The sequence below is a fragment of the Dioscorea cayenensis genome, chromosome 6, assembly GCF_009730915.1.
Source record: "Dioscorea cayenensis subsp. rotundata cultivar TDr96_F1 chromosome 6, TDr96_F1_v2_PseudoChromosome.rev07_lg8_w22 25.fasta, whole genome shotgun sequence".
Taxonomy (NCBI): Eukaryota; Viridiplantae; Streptophyta; class Magnoliopsida; order Dioscoreales; family Dioscoreaceae; genus Dioscorea; species Dioscorea cayenensis.
In genome coordinates this window covers 17,915,501-17,938,545 of record NC_052476.1, presented here as the reverse complement: position 1 = coordinate 17,938,545, position 23,045 = coordinate 17,915,501, and the positions used below count along the sequence as shown (strand labels likewise).

At 43.3% G+C, this 23,045-nt stretch overlaps 1 non-coding gene across 1 annotated transcript; it reads right to left on the bottom strand.

Annotated features, from left to right (window-relative positions):
- Positions 1-6,064: 6,064 nt before the first annotated feature.
- Positions 6,065-6,172, bottom strand: LOC120264128. Its single transcript, XR_005537304.1, has one exon. It is a non-coding gene; the product is annotated as a small nucleolar RNA R71 (small nucleolar RNA).
- Between the last annotated feature and the right edge of the window lie 16,873 nt (positions 6,173-23,045).

The window sequence follows — 23,045 nt, the reverse complement described above, 5'->3', positions numbered from 1 at the left end:
AAATTACTTATATGCCCTTTAGTTAATTAATGGTTGTAAGTATTGTATAAGATAATGAATTAATAAGTAACTATAGATAATTATCGTATAAGCATAAGATAAATTAAACAATTATCGTAGAATAATTATTAATTCGTTATATTATATAATTGAATTAGAAATAATTTTAAATAATAATTATTATTAATTTAAATAATTATAACTATTAAGTTAAATTAAACAATTAACTTTAAAAATTATTGTATAAGATAATAAATTAATAAGTAACCATAGATAATTATTGTATACATATAATTATTAATTTGTTATAATTTATATAATTGAATTATAAATAATTTAAATAATAATAATTATTAATTTAAATTATAATAACTACTAAGTTAAATTAAACAATTAACTTTAATAATTATTGTATTGGATAATGAATTAATGAGTAACTATAGATAACTATTGAAATAAACACAATCTTTTTGAGACAAACACACATGCATCCATCAATTGTAAAATTAGAATGAAAATCCTACCAGTAATTATCACACAAAGGAAGAACACCAAATGCCCTCGTACTTTCCGAGAAGATGAGATGAGAGACACGACGATAAGCTTTCCCTAGAGAGATCGTGACGAAAGGGTTGGAAGAGATTGCCGACGGCTGTCGTCTTGTCCTTGAAGCTCGGCGTCACGGGAGAGGCAAGGGGATTGCTAGCTGAGAAGAACAGTGCTAGCGCATTTGGGTGAAAAGGAAAAACCAAATTTAAATGATGGCCAAAAAGGTAAATCTACCCCCACATGAATCAGACTACCCCCAAATTTGGCATCAATGGGACTCCTCTACTGTTGGACTTAAAAATTCTTGGCCCATTCCATTGCACCCAAACAAACATGTGATAACAGTTGTGTAAGGAGTCCCATTACCAATCCTTGGGAGTCAATGATCCATCTAAACGCCCCATAAGTAGCCTGTAAGCAGTCGGGTATAAATAGATCTGATGACGATTTTTAGAGCATTCTTGGATTTTCTTTTGGGGGATTTTTGGAGGCGTAGTTAGGGAAGAAAGGAGACGAATCTCCAAAGGTGTCACGCCCCGACCTGTGGAGGGATACTCCGCCACTCAACCCTCGGGGCAACGCAAGGCTAACCAACAACATGGAAACAATTATATTTATACTGGTATAAGATATAAAAGTACACTAATACATAGCGGAAGTAGGAACAATAACAACCACAATAATAAACAGAATTAGAAGGGTTCACAAACGCACAAGGAAGCAATAACACCAACAACACACAATTGATACATTAAAGGTTTAAGAGTTGTTTAGATACAAAACCATGTGACAAGGTTTACTACCCCCTAGTGGATCCATAAGTCAAACAACCTATCCATGACAAAAATAAACACACACGAATTGAAAAGATACACAAAAGATAGAACACTAGCAAATGCTCAGCATATTGCCACACAGCTGCACTCACTACCTACAAAAGACTGGGAAGAGGGAAGAGGAGTGAGCAACTCAGCGCTGCTTTAGCTGAGGGAGGTTAGCACAACTCTAATAGAAATATACCACAATAATGCCATAAATCTCCAAATATAATACTTTACAAATAAAAATAACTAGTTTAGAGAATGAATACATATAATAGCAAACTTTAATACAAAATAGTAAGAAAGATAGAATAACAAGGAATTCTACCTCAATTAGGGTTTTAGAATATCAAAGTGTAAAAATACTAAATATGGAGTTCCAAATTATGGAATTAAGCTAATTATGAAGCAAAGTTTCCACAATAAGCATGTAAATCAAAATAGTTCCAATTATAAATATAACAAAGCAAATAACATGAGTTTCACAATAAGTAAATATAATACTAGTGTCAAATCAAATTTATGGGAGACTGCACTCCTAAGAGCAACAGCTGGCTTCGCCCGCTCACCACAAATTTAAGATGACACTATAAAAGAAACAATTGGAATAAATCTCAACCCAGAATAAAACAACACCCAACACTAACCCAGCATAAAGTGGTCTAGAAACCTCCCTAAACCTTCACCACGGCCGCAGCTAGGTTTAGAGCCATCAAAGTACTCATGCCCTTGACGTTGACCCATCAGCGGTTCACCACATGGTGACAACGGCTACCCAATGAATATCCAGTTAGGACTCTACACTCCCACCTGAACTGGCCCTTGTAGTAATCAGCCGGTCTACCACACCACCTCAAAAGGCTGGCTGTGGAGACTGTCTACTACAGTAGGGTATCACCATACAAACTCAACAATACGCACAACTCCACATAGAGTACAATAGCGAACACAATAACTAATAACAACAATACCTCAGCCATTTCCATAAGGAAGTGATAAAAGCATAAGCAAAACTCAAGCTTTTTAATACAAAATCAATTTACATAATCTAACATAAGAAACAACACGGGAATTCTTTTCCTTTTGAACATAAATTTGCATTAAAATAAACCAAGCAATAAACTCCTTCCAGGGTTAAAACTTCTAAAAAGCAATAATAATAATCCACAGAAACTCATTAAGCAAGATAGAATATATAAGCATATAAATATTGGTAATTTCTAATAGAGTCATGCTTAATAATCCCACTCACTAAATTAATGATTCCTCTTCCTCACAAGCTAATCCCTCGCTAATCTGTTTGCCTCCAGCTAACGCTTCATCTCCTTACCAGTCACAACAAACAACATCAAAGATTAGTAAAAAAATCCAAGCAAAGAATCCCTAGGTTTCTTCTACTAAACAACTCAAAATCAATCCTAGGGTTGGCTCAAAGCTAGGTCTAAGGGTTACTAATGAATTCCTAAGGGTTAGAGCTTCACTCTAATTTAAAGAAATCAAAGAAACAAGTAAATCTTGTTAGTGCTACAGTAAACACAGGATTGCTATAGTAAGAAAGAAATTGCCACAGTAAAACCGGCTCTAAAACAAAGGTTTTCTCCCGATTTACAGCACCTAACTAAGAAATTTCTTTACAAACATTTATACAAATGAATTACAAAGACCTTGGCTTCAATTTGAGCCTAAAATCAACCTAAACCATGATGTATTTCTAGGTTTTTGAAGATTTCCAAAAACAATGAAATACGAGAGAAATATGAAAGAAAAACCTTAGATCGAAGCCTAACCGCATTCAAGAGGATGAGAATGGATGCTTTAATTCACCAAAAAATTTCTTCTCACGCTGAGGGCGTGCCAAATGAGAAACAAATGAGAAGAAGAAAGAAAAAGAAGAAAAATAGAAGGTCAGGAAGATTCTAAAATGCTACGAAAGATTAGGATGGTACAATAACAGTCGATACGATAACATGCCACTACAAGAATGATGTTGATACTGTAGTGGGTTGTCTATAGCGACAGTGAGCTGGTTCTAACACAAGGGGCTATTTGAAGGAAAATTTGGATCCGCATTCAAGGGGATTAGAGGTAGTAGCCGTCAAGCCTACATTGGCGGCTTACATAGAAGCTTCCTTAGGTCTTCTCCTGTGATTCTTCATTGGCATGATTGAGAAAGGGATTTTTGATAAGTGCTTGAGCGATAAGAATATGAAGTGTTCTTTTCTTGTGTTGAGCATTACTTTTCTCGGGTTTTAACGCTAATATGGGTGTATTTATGTTACTTTTATGCATGTAGGGTTGTGGAGGCCGATTTATGAGAGAAAGAAGCAAATGTGGGTCGAATGCACTAATTTTGAGGAAATCTTGCTAAAGGTTCAAACGCAAAGACATAGGTCGGTTGCTAGATGCAGGAATGTGTGCCAATCTCCCTGCACTTGAGTTAGCACAACTATTTGATAGGGTACAAGGGCACTACATTCAAGCATTTAGACTTTGTGCATATAGAACAAGATCTCCACCAACATGTCCGTTATTGAAGAAGCAAGGTGATCCATGACATAAACGGTGCCCGCTTATGCTACTCTCGATGAAAGTATAGATTTGGGAGTATTTCAGTGCCAAGATCAGCAGTAGGTACTATAGAAAACATCGAGCAAAAAGATATTGTAGCAAAGACCGCATACAAACGACCGAGAAAAAGTAGAAAAACGTAGAATCCATACTGAAGGTAGAAAAATCCATGTGGGCCTATATGGGCGTGTGGATTTCCCACTCCACTTTTTAAAAAGCCGATTTCACCCCGATTTCAGCGATCTCCATCTTTTCCCCAACTTGAGAGGTATTGGCTAGGGTTTTGGAGAGGTTCTATGGCTCGACATCACGCCACTGCTTGGAAGAAGGTTAGTGGGAGAGCTTTTTTCTCGGCACCGATCCCGGCGAGGTGTATCCTAGGCTCGACAAAGGGATCCTTACGATTTAGCAGATGACTTCCACAAGACCATCGCCATGACTGACGAGGGGGTTTTCTATGGATGCTTTTATTTTTACATTCGATTTCATTGATTGTATCTAGCTCCATGGAGAGCTAAACCCCTAGTGGGTACTTGGGTATTTGTGAACCCTAGGATGTATTCCTTTTATTGAACATCTTTATTATGCTTTCAATTAATTAATATTTATTGTGAGTTCCAATCTTGGAGACTTGATTGTATGAATTCTCCCCTAGAGTGACACTAGGGTTGAGAGTTTTTCTTGGTAACTCTTGTGAGTGAGTGACACACCATCGAGAGTTAGACAAAGCTAGATTGGAGAGGGTTGAGTGGGTGAGTCGAGAAGCAGCGGAGCATCCCCTTCCTCCGCGTGTGACTCTATCCTACCTCTCACGCTCCAAAGAGTTCTTTGCGGCCATAGTAGAGTGAATGGGCTAAGAGATGACCTTCCGCTTGGGCTTAGTTGCGAGTGTAACGGAGTGAAGTGCTGAAGTGATGTTAGCAACTAGGGCTTAATTGTGGCTAGGATCTTTCACCGACCAAAGTGTTAGGTCTATACATAGGAATATGGTTTATCACTTGAACTCCCTAGAGCTCATTGCAATTCTATGAAAAGTAGGTTGAGAGGTTATTCAATCTTTTCCTCCGGACATGTATAGAGTTAGGCATGGTTGACCTTAGATTTGATATCATGTAATTAAGGATTTTACGACTCATTGTTGCATTAATTAGGAAGTATAATAGAGGGTTCTTGTACTTGAAACGATTGTCCTAGGCGGATCAATATCTCGGGTACCCCATCTTTATCGATTGCCTTACCTTCCCCTTTACTTGTGCCTTCTATCTTGTTGTTTTTTTATTTTTCATTATTTCATATTTTGTCACACTTGTCACTATTTATCTTCCACATTAATTAAGAAACAACTCAAGTGTCTTTATTCTCTACCTCTCGTGGATACGATACCACTCATCTCGATTATTACTCGACACTCTGCATTTGCGGCTTACACGCATATACCTGACATGTCAAGTTTTTGGCGCCTGCTGTGGGAGTGGTGCTTAGGAAATACTTTTGCACTTTTGTTTTTTTCTTAGCTATTCATTTATTCATTCTATTTCATATTTTCTTATTCTATTATCGCTATGATTTCTTTTTCTTTCTTTTGGGTGCACCCAAAGTTAGGACCCGAGGGAACCGCCTCAATATTGTTGAAGGAGATCCCGAGCTTGAACGCATAATCGAGAAGAAAAAGAGAAAGAACCTCGCTCAAGAAATGTCTAATCTAGTTGATTTCGAAGTAGAAGAATTTGGAAAACATGGCGTAATGTAATGAGTAGCAAAGTGGACATTATCCGGACTATGCTGCACTTCTCGCGATTGGGGACACACCGAGCATTGTGCGCCCCGACATACATCGTAACTTTGAGTTGAAGCCACGATTTATCCACGTGTCGCGTTAATCCGCACGAAATGGAATAGTGGCCACGATGAGATCCAAACAAAGTCATATGGAGAACTTCTCGAGGTGTGTGATATGTCAAGATAAACGGGCGACTTTGATGATGCCATCATGTTGAGAGCCTTCCCATTTTCCCTTGAAGGTAGATCAAGCAGGGTACACTCATTACCTAGAGCCTCGCGACACCACATGGGAGGAGATGGTAGAAGCTTTTCTGGCCGATATTTCCCTCCCGAAAATCCGTGAAAAGCTTAGGAATGAGATCTCATCCTTTGTACAGCTGGAATTGAGAGCTCTATTTGAGATGTGGGAAAGGTCTAAGGAGCTCCCCGAGGAAGTGCCCGCAACATGGATTCCCGCGAGTGGAATGATTGTTCGCACCTTTTACAACTGGCTTTAAATCCAAGTACAAGGCAACTCTTGGATGCGAGCTAGGAGGTACCTTAGGTAGCATGACCCCCGTGAGGCCCGCCAACTAATTTAAGAAATGGGGGTTAAAACAAATACCAATGGAATGCTAGGGAGAAGAAAAAAGGTGGTCGGGCTCCATGAGATAGATGCGCTATTTGCACATGGCTCAAATGGAATCATTGAATAAGAAGTTAGATCTTCTAACTTTGAATAGAGTGACGGCCATGATTACTTGCACCGGTGTGGTGGAGGTGACATGCTACCTCCGATCTGTCTGATATCTATTGGTGATGCATCTTCGGTTGAGAACGCCGATCAGGGTAATGGCATGAGGAATCAAGGAAACCCATACAACAATACCTACAATCCAGTTGGAAGAGTCATCCCACCTCCTCGCGGAGCAAACTAAGGTCCGCACAAAGGCCATAGGGCCACTGGTTTCCTGAAACAACAAGCTCCAAAACATGGAGAACCGAAGCTCGTGCTTGGAGAGCCAATGAACGATTTGGAGAAGGCCTTAACTAAGTTTCAGTACAATCATCCGATACAAGGCTCCAACTGGGCTGAGGGTTACACTCACAACCACACCCAGCCTTTTGCACAATCTTGAAAATCATAGTAGGCAGATTGCAAGTCCCTATCGGAAAGGCTAGCACAAGGAAAGCTTTCATCGAGGCTAACACCGAGACCAACCCCTAGGAGAGCATGTGAAAGCTATGATTACTAAGAAGTGGTCGTGAGGTTGAGGGTAAGCTCCCAGTGAGAAGCTCAAAACGAACACGCACTCGGGAGGTTATAGAGGTCGAGGAGGAGCAAGCAAAAGAGGAAGAGGTGGCACCCCTACCTTTTACGCCAAGAACTCTTTATCCTCTAGACTCAAGAATGACCAAGTGATGAATAAAGACAAGAAGTTCTTGAGTTTGTCTCAAAACAACTCCACTTCAATATTCTCCTTTGTTGAGGCATTGGCTCAAATGCCCAAGTATGCAAAATTTTGAAAGACTTGTTTTGGACCAACAAGAGGAAGTTAGGAGGAGAATGCTTCAAAGATTTTGAGATGCATCTTGCTCGCAATCTAGTAAGAAATTACATCATGGCGACTCCGGGGACCAAAAGATCAACGCTCATGCCATACACCTTCTTTCAAAAGCTAGGCTTGGGTCGAGCCTAGCCTCACCTTATGACTTTGCAATCGTCGGATCGAATGGTGAGACATCCGAGGGCCATCATCGAGACGTGCTTGTCAAGGTGGACAAGCACATTTTTTCGGGTTAACTTTGTAGTACTAGACGTCATGAGGATGCGACGCACCCTTGATACTTGGGAGTACGCTCATGACTTCCAAAGCCCCGATTGATACGGACGGCAGAGCTAAATGAGAATGAGAATCGAGGATGACAAGCCCATACACCAGCTTCTCACCGAAGCCATGCGGCATTCTCTTGATTTCGGCGATACTTTGTATTTTTAGATGCTTGGTTCGATGGAAGAACTACCATCTACCCCGGGATCTTGGAAGAAGGTGCCTAGAAATTGAAGAGGGCTAGTAGAGACGCCACCGGAAACACTCCAAGGCTGTTGGAGATGTGTGTGAGTCAAGAAGTTGATGAACCATTGTTAGGTCGGTCCCAAACCCGACTAATTCACCCTCTACCTCAAGAGATTTTGTCATCATGCTTCCAAGCTTTCATGTGTAAGAGGGCAACTTTCATCTAAGAGCAAGTTGAGTTAAGACAAGCACGTGGAAGGTAAGTGACGTTAAACAAGCGCTTTCTTGGGAGGGGAACCCATAGTGTTTACTCGTAGTTTTAGTAGTTTAAGATATGCATGAATAAAGTGTTGAGTGTTGTGTCTTGATTTTTATATACTTGTGCTGCGATTTTATTTTGCTTTGAATTGTCATCGCTTGTTTTCACGTGATTTGGCGACGTAAGGTCGTTTTGAGCTATCTTCATGTTTTTCATTGGTAAAATTTGCATATTAGCGTGCTTAGTGTGTAAACATGTTAAGAATTCCTCTCTCGCAGAGCTCTGTAGAATTTTCTATATGCCCAGAGAAAAACACACGCGGGCAGGGAATTTCCGCATGCCCGTGAATTTGCATTACGAGCTATCTAGAGAAGGCATTGGGCGTGGACTCGCCTGAATGACTACATGGATTCTCGCAACGCCCTGCGGGTAATTTGCACATGGGCGGGAATTTCTCACAGAGATTGGTAGATTATCTGTAAAGCACATAGTGGGTGGACTCGGGCCTCGGTGGGGCGACCTTGTGAAAAACTGCGATCGAGCGTGCAGGTACTTTCCGCATGCGCAGCGAATCTCGCAGAGGAGCTATCTCCATCCCGAGAAGTCACAGTATGCCGGCATCCTCGTGGGCTCGCACATGGGTGTGGGTATTTCCTACATGCACGGTATTTGCATTCGTAGATGCAAAGTGAGTGCTTTCCCCGAGAGCATGTGAGTGCAGGTCTGCGCCTCGTGAGGCTTTTCCTGTGGAGATGCATCATGTGATAATTTCCAGACGCAAATGCGGATGTACAGAACGGCAAAAGGTTCTAGTCCTTTTAAAAGGATTATCGTTTCTCTTCACCCTCATATCCTCCATTTGTCCCGAGAGCACCCTATTTTGTTTCCGACCCTTGTATCGCCAATTTGGAAAAGATTTTTGCTTGGTTTTCTGGCCGCTTTTCAAAGCTTTCTCATCTTTAACTCGACGGTAAGTCTCTATCTTTTGATTTCCTTCTGAAATTCATGATTTTCATCGATGAAACTAGTCAATAATGCTTCATTTCTTCAATTAGAATATTTATTTATGTTTATAACGAAGCAGAAGCATTATGATGGTGCATTTGTGGAGTTTTGAGGCGTGGTCCGTGCGCTTGTTGATGCCTCCCTGTTGATTCACATGGCGGCAGTAAAATTCGACACGTCCGCAGTGGATTTTCGCACTTATGTTTAAATTAACTTGTTTAATCGATCCTCTTCAATTTTTACAAACTATGGCACCCTCGGTCAAAGAAGCAAACCGATAAGCGATCATGCGAGAGTAGTCTCCCGAGTTCGAGAGCATGAGATTCACCATTCCTCGAGCACCAGCCTCTGGCTCGAAAGCGCTTGTTGAGACTTCGCTCCTGGAGTAGACTCGATTCTAGACATGAGCATACCGAGAGATTTTACGCAGGGAGACAAGTTCGCCGATGAGGTCGAGGATCTCGTAGTGGGTGGCTGGAGGCAGCTTGTTGTCGATTAGAGAGCCAAAGATCCCGGAGCTATACACCAGAGGTTCTATCGTCATTCGAGTCTCGATTGCATCCTAAGTGTGAGATCTTCGCGACCTCGCTACATCGCTGTAGTCTCGTGAGCACTGACATCACTATAGTCTGAGTATCACTCAGTTTTTAGTTCAGGCCCGGCTTGTACGAGGAGGCATTTTACGTAATCGAGGAGCACTCGCCATGCATCGACATCCCGAGCCCCTCGAATCGATAGAGAGCTTACAGAGCATTATGTGGTTAGGGCCAGTTTGAGCCAGGGGTGTCCAAGGCCACGTACTTTTCCCGACCCACGTGTTGATATCTACATGCCAACATGAGCTGTGCGCGGTGAATGACCATGGTAATAGCATTGGTGTTCGAAATGGCAAGAGTCAGATTTGTCTCATGATGCACGATACCGATCCATCTCGCACACTCCGAGTACATTCGACATCGTGGCCGCTATGCTAGATCGAAACGATCTTCCTGCCCTTACATAAGACTAGTTCTCGGGCATGGGTCTCGGGCGTGATTCACGGGCCTAGAAGACGAGCATACCGCGCCCTCGAGCCCTGGAGACAATGAGATTGATGGGCATGGTTTGCTGTGGTTCGCAGACGGGGTTTATGCTCTAGTTCTACCGGCCCTAGAGATAGCCAAGGAGGAGGGTGATGATGTCGAGGCTTCCTAGCCTCGCCCCCGAGCCCCGCGCCACGACTCTATGGAGACTCCCGAGGCACCTCCGTGATAGAGGACCCACCCCCGCGGGCGCATGTCACCATCTCGAGCCTGTGGATCGCTTTGAGAGGCCCGAGAGTCACTGTGTGTGTGATACAGAGGTAGGCAGTAGGCCCCGAGGTGAGATTGCCGATATTAGGGCCAGCAGGTGCCGCATAAAGATACGTGAGTTCGTGGCACGCTTTTGACACATTACAAGTAGCATCTTAGAGCAAAAACATCGCTCATTATTTTGTCCTCCGTGGTCGAGGACTTATCGTGCCCCTCAGCATCTCCGCGACCTCCATCCCCTATTCCAAAGACAAGTTGACCCACCATGTACTCATCGCAGTAGTAGTAGCAGCAGCAGAGAGCTTTGAGGACCAGATCGACACTTGATTTTATTTTTCCCTCGCCCTTTTTACTTCCGCATTTTATTTTGACTTATACACTCGTAAAGGACTCTCCTTCCTGAGCTTTATCTTTTATTTTGTCGTCTCTGAGTTGTATTCATTGCTTCATCTTTTATATACCGAGTTGTTTTATTTTTATTGAGCTTCACTAAACCCCTCGCATGCATGCGTATGGTCTTGTCATCATGGGAAGTGAGATTTTGTCATGGGCATGGCCAAGACAAGTCTCAAGACTTGGCCGAGTGAGCTCCATACAACCCTGCTGGAACAATATTCCCAAGGACTTAGCTCCATCAAATGCAACACTAGGAGTTAGGGGAGTATTGTTTTGATTGCTTCTCCCACATCTCGAATTTAATTGATTCACATTATTAATGAGTTGCATGTGTACATTGGGTGGACAATGTACAACTTAAGTGTGAGGAGAGTTTCATAGTGCAATTTATCTCTTTTATAGTAGTTTTGATTGATATACATGCTCACTAGCCACCATGGCGCTCACCTTAGTTGCATTGATTGTATTCTTGAGTTTAGGAGAATTTTTAACATTGAATGTTTTCATGCTCTAGTTTTTGCTTGAATTTCTAGGAATTTTTGCCCGATTGACACTTGTTATATTACTCACTCTTTGAAATATTTTGGAAACTCATGTTTGATGTATAAGGGACTAGTTATAGTTGTTTCTTGTGTTAATTCTGAAAAAAATGGAAAAATGAAAAGACAGAACAAAATAGTTTTGTTGTTTATTTGTGCTTGTTGGGTGGAAAGAGCTACCACCTATGATGTATGAAGCTACTCTCATAAGTCGGATACTAGTTATGCCCTAATGAGAGAAAGAGCTATCTCATGGGATGTGTGAAAGCTAGCACCTCGAAAGTGTGAAAGCCACCTTAGCGGCCACTTTGGAAAGGGCTATCTTAGAGGATGTGTGAAGCTACTACCCTTTTTGAATTTTTATTACCTTTTGTATATGAATAAGTCCCTTGTACATAGAATTTTGAGGAGTATACTTTGGGTTGACTTGAGTGAGTTCACACACTTACACGATTTCAGGTTTGTCGTCCTTTTTTATTCAAGTTTTTAGCTAGAGTATTGATTTTTCGTATTTAGTGTTGAAATTTCCCGTACTTGTAGAATGCACTCTTTGTATGCTTTGGTGAACCTAAGGCCAAGCACTTCCAATGTTTCCTTCATCTATGCATATAATGTTTTAATCTTTGCTTTGAGGACAAGCAAAAAGCTTATGTGGGGGAGTTTGATAAGTGCTTGTGTGATAAGAATATGAAGTGTTCTTTCCCTTGTGTCGAGCATTACTTTTCTCGGTTTTAACGCTAATATGGGTGTATTTATGTTACTTCTATGCGTGTAGGGTTGTTTGGCTGATTATGAGAGAAAGAAGCCAATTTGGGTCGTAATGCACTAATTTTGGAGGAAATCTTGCTAGAGGTTCAAACGCCAAGGCATAGGTTGGGTTCCGAGATGCAGAATGTGTGCCAACCTCCCTCGCACTTGAGTTAGCACAACTATTTGAGGGGCACAAGGAGCCATATTCAAGCATTCCGACTTGTGCATATAGAACAAGATCTCCACCAACATGTCCGTTATTGAAGAAGCTAAGCTATCCATGACGTAAACGCAGCCCGCTTATGCTATCTTTGATGAAAGTATGGATTTGGGAGTATTTCAGGCCTGTGCATCACAGAAGGGTACTATAGGAAACATCAGAGCAAAGATATCAGAAAGGAATGAATGTTTACAACTCGCCGAGAAAAACAGGAAAATAGAGATTCCACACGCCCGTGTGAAAAATCCACAGGGGCGCCCACATGGGAGTGTGGATTCCCGAATTTTCAAAGATTCTTTTTTCTCCATCTTTTCCCCAACTTGAGAGAGGACTGTGGCTAGGGTTTTGAGAGATAATAGCCAGGGCTTTGAGAGGTTCTCACGTCTCGACATCGCGGCGCCCTATTTGGAAGAAGTGTTAGTGGAGAGCTCTGCCAAGACCGATTCGATTTCGAGTCTGCATCCTCAGGCCGGACAAAGGGACCCTCCTGCATTTGCGCAGTAGAGGGCTCTCCACGACCATCGCTACAACTAACGAGTTTTCTATGGATGCTTTGTTTTTACATCTCGATTTCATTGATTGTATCTAGCTCCATGGAGAGCTAAACCCCTAGTGGGTACTTGGGTATTTGTGAACCCTAGGATATATCTCGCTTCATCGAACCTCTTTATTATGCTTTCAATTAATTGACGTTTATTGTGAGTTCCAATCTTGGAGACTTGATTATATGAATACTCCCCTAGAGTGACACTAGGGTTGAGAGTTTTTCTTGATAACTCTTGTGAGTGAGTGACACACCATGAAAGTTAGACAAAGCTAGATTGGAGAGAGTTGAGAGGGTGGGTCGAGAGGTAGCAGTAGTCGCCCCTTTCCTCCGTGTGATCTATCCCACCTTCACTGCTCCAAGAGTTCTTTGCGGCCATAGTAGAGTGAATGGGCTAAGGGATGACCTTCCGCTTGGGTTTAGTTGCGAGTGTAACAGAGTGAAGCGTTGAAGTGATGTTAGCACCTAGGGCTTAATTGTGGCTAGGATCTTTCACACCGACCAAAGTGTTAGGTCTATACATAGGAATATGGTTTATCACTTGGAATCCCTAGAGCTCATTGCAATTCTATGAAAAAGTAGGTTGAGAGGTTATTCAATCTTTTCCTCCGGGACATGTATAGAGTTAGCATGGTTGACCTTAGATTTGATATCATGTAATTAAGGATTTTACCGACTCATTGTTGCATTAATTAGGAAGTATAATAGAGGGTTCTTGTACTTGAAACGATTGTCCTAGGCGGATCAATATCCGCACCCCATCTTTTATCGATTATGCTACCTTCCTTTACTTGTGCCTTCTATCTTGTTGTTTTTATTTTCGTTATTTCATATTTTGTCACACTTGTCACTATTCATCTTCCACTCATCTGGGATTATTATTACTTCGACACCCGTGCACTTGTGGTTTACACGCATATACGGACATGTTAGTTTTCATGGCTTCATGTTTTCTCCTATTATTTGTATCTTGGATGCTTGCCCTCCAATAATGGATGGATAATTTGTACATGTTTGAGCATAGTTGAACTCTAAGGTTTATACTTTTGACATTGGTTGCTAAATCTTTGATGATTTAATTATTTTCTTAATTGCAATCATATCTATTTGAGTCAAATTGTGTGGTTGAATGCTTGATTAATAATGAGGCGAAAGCTCCGTTATCATATTTTTGTATTGCTACGTGATGAGAAGAAATTCCCACCTAGCATAATAGACTTACGAAATAAATTAAAGGATAGTGAGTACATCTCTAGTTAGGTACTTTGGAGATTTTGTCTCATGCAATCCTTTTCCTGAGTGGGTTAGTGATAATCTCGGGTGTCTCTTCCAATCATGTGTAATGGATTTTAGGAGAAATCACATTTCGGCCTCAGATAGGATTAGGGGCACCCTCTTTGGGGAGATTATCTATTTAAGAGATTGTTATTAGCCCACAATAATGTTTCATAGAGTGTTAATGCGATTGTGTGGATGTATGTATCAGCTCTACATAAGGATGGCACCGGTTGAGTTAGGTGCCGGGTTTTGCCATACATGCACCCGCAGCATTCCACTACTCCGCCCCCATACCCGACTCAAACCCCGAACCCGATGGGTTTTCAAAACCCCCAACCCACACCGCATCCGACGGGTAATCGGGTACCCATGAGGATACTCGTCCTCGGCTGAGACCCTATTTTTAAAATATTTAAAATAAAATTAAAATACCAAGTAAAAATTAAAAATGTCAATCCAAAATCATAGTTTTTTTTTGAATGAACAACATAGAGTTGGAATTGAAAAATAAACATTCAAAGCAACACAAAAATAGACAAATTCAATGACTATAGAGTAGGAATTTAAAAATCCCTAACATTGAATATATATAATTGGGTATATTTTGTTAATTGAATTTTTGGGTTGTCTGGTTTGGGTTTGGGTCGGTATCGTGATTCCCGCACTCGCACTCCGCTTTTATATATAATTGTTTTACCTAAATCAACTCAAACCCGTCAAACTGGGTTTTCTTTATCAAACTCGTGTCGGATCGAATCGGTCAGTCGGGTTTGGGGGATTATTGAAATCAGGTTTAGTATAATTCGAAACCTTTCCTTTCAAATAGGGATCTGCATGTTTAGACAACCTTTGTCCCTGGACTTTCATAACCTTTAGAGGGATGCTATGACCGCACATCATTTCCTCTCCTTGATTTCTCTCCTATTATGTCTCTATATTTTCTTATATTTGTTTTTCTTTGTTCAAACACACAATATTCTGATTATTTAGGATATTTTTGGGTTTAGAGTTATTACTTAGTATTTAACATGTACATTTGCTATTACCGTGAAATTAGATATATTAGGAACACTTGAACATTAATTGTCTTTTAGCCATTTTCTTTCTAATTAATTCCAATTTTAATTTTCTTTACATTAGTAATATTTATTTACACTTTTCATTTGCTAATCATTTTTAGGTTACTCTTCTAAAAATGACTCATGCATTGATTATCTAGTTGGTAGTTATGAACATAAGGATGGACAATCTTGTCCACTTAACTTTCATCGGAGAAGAATGATTACTATGCAAAAACAGTGAGGAGGATATGACAAAGTTATTTGGCCAATTGTTTAAATTTGAATCGAAGCAAATTCAGAATTGAGCAAACAAACTTTAAAAGAAGTATTAGATCACTTTGTAGGTTCTTTGGGAGAGCAACAAGAGGGGGATTTCAAAGTTTCATCATTTTCAGGGATTTAGAGTGTGATGTCAGAGACGTACAGGAAAATGAAGAGGAACATCAAGAGAATGATATTGCACTGTAATCACTAGTGTTGGAGCAACTAGACATTGAAGAGAAACTGGGTGTTTAGAATGAGAAACTAAAAACCTCAATCGAAGAACCCCCCGAACTTGAATTGAAGAAGCTACCAGCAGCATTTAGAGTATACATGTTTTCGGTCGAGAATTTAAACTCCTAGTTATCATCTCAACCCACTCTATCTTCCCGACTAAAAGAAGAGGTTGGTTGAAGTTCTCAAAAGAACATCAAGGGGTACTTGCATGGAAGATCGCGACATTAAGGGGCATAACCTTCATTTTGTACCCATAAGATCCTAATGGAGGAGAATTTCAAACTAGTTGTTCAACCTCAAAGGAGATTAAATCTAAACATGAAGGAGGTGGTGTAAGTTGAGGTGATCAAGTTACTGGATACCGGAGTACTTTATCCAATTTTTGACTATACATGGGTTAGTCCCGTTCAAGTTGTAACCAAGAAGGGAGGAATGGCAATTATCACTAATGAGAGGAATGAACTGATCCCTACGTGCACTGTTATAGGATGAAGCGTTTGCATCGATTATACCCTGTTGGTTGATGCCATGAGAAAGGATTATTTTCCTCTTCCGTTTATTGACCATATGTTGGAACGACTATCCGGGCATATGTTTTGTTGTTTCTTGGATGGGTTGTCAGGATATTTTTAGATTCCTATCAACCCAGAGGATCAAGAGTACCTTCACATGCCTTTTCAGTATGTTCACAGATAGACAGATGCCGTTTGGGTTGTGCAATGCACCCACCACCTTCTAGCGATGTATGACTGCCATATTCCATGATCTTATTGAAGATATTATGGAAGTGTTTATGGATACCGGTCTTCGGAGACTCCTTTAAACATTGTTTGCAAAATTTGAAGAAGGTCCTACAGAGGTGTGAGGAAACAAGTTTGGTTCTAAATTGGGAGAAATGCCATTTTATAGTTCGTGGAAGGAATAGTCTTCTTTGGTCATAAGATATCTCAACTCGCGGATAGAAGTTGATCGAGCGAAGATCAAAACCATCGAGAAACCCCATCTCCATCCCCGGTAGTGCCATGTTGAATTTCCTTGGGCATGCAGGTTTTACCTATTGTTTCATTAAAAACTTTTTCAAAGATAACCGACCTTTTCACTAAGCTTCTTGAGTAAAGAACACTACTTCGTATTTTCCACGTGAATAACTATTGGTATTTGAGACAGCCAAGAAGAAACTAGTAATGCACCGACATGGCAGCCCATGATTGGAATCTTCCCTTTTGAAATTATGTAAGCGACGTTAGCTGGTGTTGTTTTAGATAAAGAAGGATAAGCACTTTCAACCCATATACTATGCTAGTAAAACTTTGAATGATGCACATGAAAAATTATACCACCACCCGAGATGTGAGTTACTAGCTGTTGTGTTTGTATTTGAGAAATTTTATCCCTATCTTATTTTGTCTAAAGTCATAGTTTTGAAACTATTCCTACACTGCTATCTGTTTAGCAAAACCGAAGGGAAACCATGACCGATTTCGGTTTTACTTGCAGGAACTTTGGATATAGAAATCAAGGATAAGTAAGACTTGGAGATTTTAGTAGTTGATCACTTGTCATGACTTCAGCACCTAAGGGAGGAATTTTGAGAAGGAATGGAATGAACGATACTTTCCCTTAAGAGCATATTTTTTATTTGATCTTTGGGTAAGGTCAGGCACCAGCTTTGTTACCGTCACTACTCCCGATCGCATCACAACGATCACACAAGCGCCACGCCACTCACCAAGGCGCCGAGCGCCCAAGACCTTGAACCAAAATGTACCAAGAACTAGTAAGCAACTATGCCCTAAATAATCAAACAAGGCTAGTAAACATGCAAGCACAAGCATAGACATCATGAGAAGCCAAGTATAAGAGAGAACCAAAACTCTCTATTGAATGAGAAGGAATACAACCATAGGCCAAGACCTAGCTAAGAGTTCATCAACCTCTCCCTCTCAAGGGAAATTGAGAGCCATATTTATAGGGAAAAACCAAGGAATGGACGAATCAATATCGATCAATGAAAGGTCAGAAGAAGTCGTCACCTCAAACAAGCAGCTTTAAACGCTACAGAGCTATGACACGGCGTTAAGAAACACAACATCGCTCATCAGACAGCACCCGGATCGCTCTACGTTGTCAACCAATGGCACCGATCCTTCACCACCATCTCCCAGTTATCCCTCACCGGTGCGCTCATCCAGCTTTCTGGAATACAAGACGGCAGCTTTCTGGCACATACCGATCATCCACGGTAATGCACCTAGCAAGGCCTCTCTGAACGGGACCGAGTACCCACTGCTAGAATCAAGATCCGCCACGCGCCAGCACTCCACGCCGCCTTCCTCGTCAAGTGCTCCAAGGCCACGGTCATGCGATGCATCAATGGTCTCGCAACAAGGTTCGCGGGCCAACGCGCACCCTCGGCCGTACAACACCGCCCCACGGCTCCATGCGCTGCCGCCCGGTCCCACGCTGGCCACGGCGCCTGCCACAAGCGGTCCTCGACTCGCACCACTCGACCAAAGCCATGCCTGGCTCGCCCCATCGCCTCCCCGCGACCAAGGCATCGCGCCATCCCGCATGATATAAGCATCATCTGGATGGAGACCGACAGTGGGCACCAGACCCTCACAAACTACCCCACTTGTCGAGCCGACGCCCCTGCCTGGACCCAACGCCTTCAAGAAGTCTCGCACTCAACTCCTCGAATCGCCAAAGAGTAGTGTCGCTAGCCCCAACTTGCCTCCGAGGCCGGCGAAATCTTTCCAATCGCACGAGAAAGAAAAACGCCGATTTCGATTCTTCTTGTTTTGGCCCCTCGACCTTCGGGTCTAAGATCCGCCTCACCCATACGAGTAACTCCTTCCCAAGACGCTGGTGGAGCTCGACCTCCGCCCGCGTCGGATCGCTGGGGTCTTCATGACATGGCTTCAAGAAACTGACATGAAATATCGGATGAAGCTTCAGTCGATCGGGGAGATCCAATCGATAGGCAACACTACCTATCTTTTGAACAATCGAATGTCCATCATATCTCGCAATCAAGCTCCTTATGCACATCCTTCCCCGCTAAGCATCTCTTCCACACCTGCGGAGTGAGCTTTAACCAAACCCGTCCCCCAACTTGAACTCCAAAGGTGATCGCCTCCCTTTGGTCCGCGATATTTCTTCATGCAAGGCATCGCTTTTAGCGAGGCTATCCCTTTGAGCACCTCCATCATCTCTCCAATCAAGGGCTGAAAATGATAAGCGCTGCATTTACCTCCGCCGTCCTCCTTTTTCGCCACCTCCAGGGGTACGGGTTTGTACCCATAAGCAAGCTCAAAGGGCTCTTCTCCGCCGATGAAGATCGATGGAGGCTATAACCCGAATCGGGCTACATCCAAAGAAGTCTCACCCGCCTGAGGCGTAGACATAGTGTCAAGAAACCTCCAATAAGTCATTGATATGCCCGCCTCGCCCCATCCGCTTGAGGATGATTGGCGCTGAGAATCTTCAAACTGGTGCCCAACAACCCGTAACAAAGCTCGGGTCCCAAAACCGCCATAGTGAAGTGCAACCTCTATCGTCATTACAATGTCTTCGGTACGCCAGTGTTTCACCACATGTCGAGAAATAGCTCACCGCCTTTTTCAGCGTACATATCAATCGAGTGGGTACAAACATCGTGACACTTTGGTGAAGCGATCCACAATCACCATGATGTAAGACATATCATTCACCTTTGGGAAACCCGTAAATAAAAATCCATAGACACCGACGCCCATGGTCTTCTCCGAATCGATAGCTGGTGGAGAAGACCCGCCTCGCCTTCTTTCGTGACTTGTCTTGCTCAGGCACAAAGCATGTTTTCACATATGCTTCTATGTCATTGCCCATATCCGGCCAATAAAAATGACGCGAGAGCAGGGCCTTCATGCGCTCGCGGCCGGGGTGTCCCGCCCATGGGACATCATGATACTCCTTAAGGAGCTCACGCTAAGATGACCACCCTTCTCGACACTAAGAGTCGCGGGCCCTTGGCATAAAGAAGACCGCCTTCAAGCCAATATTTGCGAAACGACTCCTTCGTTAACCCTCAGCCCACCAACTTTGTGTATCGGCCGCCTTCCTTTTGCCACCTCCCAAATACGAGTTTGCAAATTATTCTCCACTTGAGAAAGGGCAAAGAACATAATCCACAACCCGCCGACGACTCAACGATCGGCCACTTGATTGTGTCTCCTGTTTACGCCGCCAAAGAAAATCATATTCCCAAAAAACTCTTGCCATCTAGCTTGTCGCGCAGACAGCTTCTTTTGGGTAGAAAAGAAAGTATTAGCTACATTATCGCTTTTGACAAGGAACTTGCTGCCCGTAAGATAAACTCTCCATAACTGCAAACAATGGACAACGGCGAGCATCTCCCGCTCATGTGCCGAATATCGTTGTTCTGCATCTTTGAGCTTCCAACTCTCGAAAGCCACCGGACGCCCGCTCGCACGAGAACCCTCCGACGAAAATTTTGTCGGAGCATCCGTGGTGAACTCCTCGAATGGTTCACCAGTTAGAAGAGCCAGAGACCGGGTTCACTCAAGATCGCAGCCTTTTATCTTTTCGAAAAGTCGACAGTTGCCGATCGCCTCACCCCATGGCTCGTCCTTCCTCAATAAATCAGTAAGCGGCACCACTTTTCGCGAATACCCCTCAATGAAACGGCGATAATAGTTGGCTAATCCGAGAAAAGATCGCAACCCTTGATCTTTTGGTTGGCGCCGCCAATCCAAAAATTGCCGCTGCCTTAGCCCGTCCATCCGGACTCTGCCCATGGAAATGACATGCCCTAGGAACTTAATTTCCTCTCGAGCAAATTGGCACTTCTCCAATTTAAGATACAATTGGTGCTTCCGAAGTTTTGATAGCACAAGCTTCAGATGGCGCACGTGATCCGCCAAGGATTCACTAAAAACCACCACATCATCCAAATAGATAACCACAAAACGAATCAAGATACTCGAAAAATACTTGATTCATTAAGTGACAAAATGTCGCTGGTGCATTGGTCAAGCCAAATGGCATTACAAGGAATCTCAAAAGAGCCATAACGTCACACACGCCGCCTTGGCTTCATCTCCTTCAACGATTCCGACTGCCAATAACCCCGAGCGGAGGTCCGAGGTGGAGAAATAAGCTGCTGACAACCGATCGAACAAGTCCTCGAGATCAAAGGCATCGGGTACTTGTTCTTGACGGTGACCTTGTTCAGCGCCCTGTAGTCCACACACAGCCTGGAGAGAGCCATCTTGCTTTCTCGAACAATACCGGAGCGCCTATAAGGAGCCTTGGAAGGTCAGTATGAAGCCACTCATCCAGTAAGTTCGGTGAGTTGACCTCGCAACTCATTCAACTCCAACGGGCCATCCGACATGGAGCTCGGGCCGGGGTTTGCAGCCCCTGCACTGCTCGACTTTGCGGGTCAATCACCCGCGAGGGAGGTAGATCGCGGGGTAATTCCGGCGGCATGACGTCTGAAAACTCTTCCAAGACGTCCCATACATCCGGCGGAATATTTCCCACCAAAGCGTCCGGTACTTCCAACAACGAAGCAACAAAAGTGGGTTCTCCCACCTTCAACCCATGAGCCAATCTGCGCAAAGAGAGCATCACTTCCTTTCCCTTCTTCATCCCGAGACACCGCCACAAAAACAAGGAGACTTACCATCCATAATGAGTAAGCCACCAAAGTGGGGAACAATGGCGGCCTGTGTCGTCTTTAAGAACTCCATCCCAAGGATCAACTCAAAATCATCAATAGTGATGACAAGTAGGTCGGTCTTCCCTGCCACTCGCCAAGTCGATGGGTACATCTATTACTCTCCCAAAGAATCGGGTCTAGCTTGGGAATTAATCGCCTTTTACCCGGCTTGAATGCTCTCCGCCTTCAACCCCTAGCCCGAGTAGCCGCTCCTTCATTGATGAAAGTTATGTGTTGCTCTGAGTCCACCATCCCTTGTATGGCTCTCGCCATTCAAGGTTACACCCACATAAAGAAAGAGAAGAAGAGGATTTTACCCTTAATGGACCCTCAAAGCACCCAACAATTGCAAAAGGATTCACCCGTCTGGGCCTTCTCAATCACCCCTCGCCCGTGATAAGAGCGGCCAACTTCTCACGCTTAGGGCAGTCTCGAGCTCGATGTGGCCTGTCACAAATAAAGCACCTCGTCCGAAAAGTGCTCGTTGAGCCACTTGTTGCTTTTTCCACCACTCTTGTCCTTGTCATTCTTGGCCGTGCCGAGTATAGGGTTTCCTCCGAAAAGCCCCTTCCACTCTCTTCTCACCGGCCTCCTTTTCCTTGGTCTTGACTTTGTCTTCTCACCCCTCATTCCCCGGAGAAGACCTTAAGTCCACACCAATGCTTCACCGCAATGATTGCAGACACAAGGTCCTTCGCTCCTTGCCGTCGGATCTCAATTTGTGCCCAGTTTTGCAGGGCAGTGAGGAAGTTGAATAACTTATCCTCCTCCGACATGTCACGGATGTCTCGCATCAATGATGAAAACTCCTTGACATAGTCACGAATCGCGTCTCGTGATGCTTTCAGCTTTTTAAGAGCCGTTCGAGCCACCCATGCGGTGTTTTCGGGCAGGAATTGCTCCCACAATTCCTTCTTCAAATCTCCCCAAGAGACAGAAGTGGTCTAGCCCGCCTGGACATCATCTTCTTGCCGAGTGTGCCACCACAGCCTTTCGATCACCCGTGAGGTACATCCCTCACCAACGTGAACCTGTTCGCGATCCCGGACCTTCGCAGCCTTTTGAAGTATTGATCCACATCCCAAAGGAAATTTTCCAATGTCTTTGCACTCCGAACACCATCAAACGGAGAAGGTTCAGGGACCTTCACACGCGCGGACACCTCCCACGTCACCATCATAGCCGGGGCCGCCCCACCCGCTTGAAGCTGAGTAATATCTAGCGTCATAGATTTCACCGTCGCAGCGAGGGCATCTATCTTCACCTGACTTTCTTTCCAACTGAGAGAAAGTTCCTCAATCCTTTGAGCCAAGGAGCCCGTGGAGATCATCGACTCGCCCCGATGACTCTGCTCCACCCGCTCCATACTCGCCTCAAGTCGATCAAGCCGATCTTAGTGGATCGCCGCAGCCCATCACCAAGGTCCACAGAGCTCACAGCAAGGCGGTAGCTCTGATACCAGTTGTCACGGCCTTCTCGATCGCCCCAACGATCACCACACGGTGCTCGTCACACCACCAAGGCGCCGAGCCAGCCTTCAAGACACTGAACTAAAAATGCAGCCCAAGAACTAGCAAGCAACCATGCCCCATCAAGTCAAACAAGGCTAGTAAACATGCAAACACAAGCATAGACATGATGAGAAGCCAAGTATAAGAGAGAAACCGAAAACTCTCTATTAAATGAGAAGGAATACAACCTAGGCCAAGACCTAGCTAAGAGTTCATCAACCTCTCCTTTTCCAAGGGAATGAGAGCCATA